The sequence below is a fragment of the Mizuhopecten yessoensis genome, unplaced genomic scaffold (assembly GCF_002113885.1).
Source record: "Mizuhopecten yessoensis strain PY_sf001 unplaced genomic scaffold, ASM211388v2 scaffold9163, whole genome shotgun sequence".
Taxonomy (NCBI): Eukaryota; Metazoa; Mollusca; class Bivalvia; order Pectinida; family Pectinidae; genus Mizuhopecten; species Mizuhopecten yessoensis.
The window spans coordinates 1,817-3,694 of NW_018407910.1; positions in this window are offsets into that span (position 1 = coordinate 1,817).

Consider the following 1,878-nt stretch of genomic DNA (forward strand, 5'->3'; position numbering starts at 1 on the left):
GTTATATAAGACCTGATATGTAGCTCTGTCATTATACTGTTATATAAGACCTGGTATGTAGCTCTGTCATCATACTGTTATATAAGACCTGATATGTAGCTCTGTCATCATACTGTTATATAAGACCTGGTATCAAGCTATGTCATCATACTGTTATAGAAGACCTGATATGCAGCTCTGTCATCATACTGTTACATAAGACCTGATATGACGCTCAGTGTCATCATACTGTTATATAAGACCTGATATGTAGCTCTGTTATCATACTGTTATATAAGACCTGATATGGAGCTCTGTCATCATACTGTTACATAAGCCCTGATATGAAGCTCTGTCATCATACTGATATATAAGACCTGATATGAAGCTATGTCATCATGCTGTTATATAAGACCTGGTATCAAGCTATGTCATCATACTGTTATATAAGGCCTGATATGAAGCTCTGTCATCATTCTGTTATAGAAGACCTGATACGAAGCTCTGTCATCATACTGTTATATAAGGCCTGATATGAAGCTCTGTCATCATTCTGTTATATAAGACCTGGTATCAAGCTATGTCATCATACTGTTATATAAGACCTGATATGAAGCTCTGTCATCATACTGTTATAGAAGACCTGATATGAAGCTCAGAGTCATCATACTGTTATATAGGACCTGATATGAAGCTCTGTCATCATACTGTTATATAAGACCTGATATGAAGCTCTGTCATCATACTGTTANGTATGTAGCTCTGTCATCATTCTGTTATAGAAGACCTGATATGAAGCTCTGTCATCATACTGTTATATAAGACCTGGTATGAAGCTCTGTCATCATTCTGTTATAGAAGACCTGATATGAAGCTCTGTCATCATACTGCTATATAAGACCTGATATGACGCTCTGTCATCGTACTGTTATATAAGACCTGATATGAAGCTCTGTCATCATACGGTTATAGCAGACCTGATATGAAGCTCTGTCATCATACTGCTATATAAGACCTGATATGACGCTCTGTCATCATACTGTTATATAAGGCCTGATATGAAGCTCTGTCATCATACTGTTATATAAGACCTGATATGAAGCTCTGTCATCATACTGTTACATAAGACCTGATATGAAGCTCTGTCATCATACGGTTATAGAAGACCTGATATGAAGCTCTGTCATCATACTGTTATAGAAGACCTGATATGAAGCTCAGAGTCATCATACTGTTATTTATATAGGACCTGATATGAAGCTCTGTCATCATACTGTTATATAAGACATGATATGAAGCTCTGTCATCATACTGTTATATAAGACCTGATATGAAGCTCTGTCATCATACTGTTATAGAGACTACATAAGCTGTGTATGTTAGCGTAGAAGCTTGGTGGACATTATCATTATAACAACTGAGGATAGTAACATATTAAGTTCTGACAGATCCACTTACAGCATCAAATAGTGTCTGTATTACCAGCAATCAAAACACTGTCACTGAACAGGCCATTTACCACTTTACCTAATTATTGTATATCAATATCAGGATGACTTCTTTGATGATTAAGCTGTATTGATTCTCGGGCTGAAGAGTCGTTTGTGATAGAGTTGTCATCTACAGAAACATGTACAAATAGTCATCTATCAACATAGAAGGGTTAGGGTCACTATAACTGAAGAAACTAGATGAACCGTCACTTACTGACACTGAAAGTAAGATAGGAAACCACACATAGACCTACCACTTGTGGTGACAGAACTGTCACTTACTGACACTGAAAGTAAGATAGGAAACCACACATAGACCTACTACTTGTGGTGACAGAACCGTCACTTACTGACACTGAAAGTAAGATAGGAAACCACACATAGACCTACTACTTGTGGTGACAGA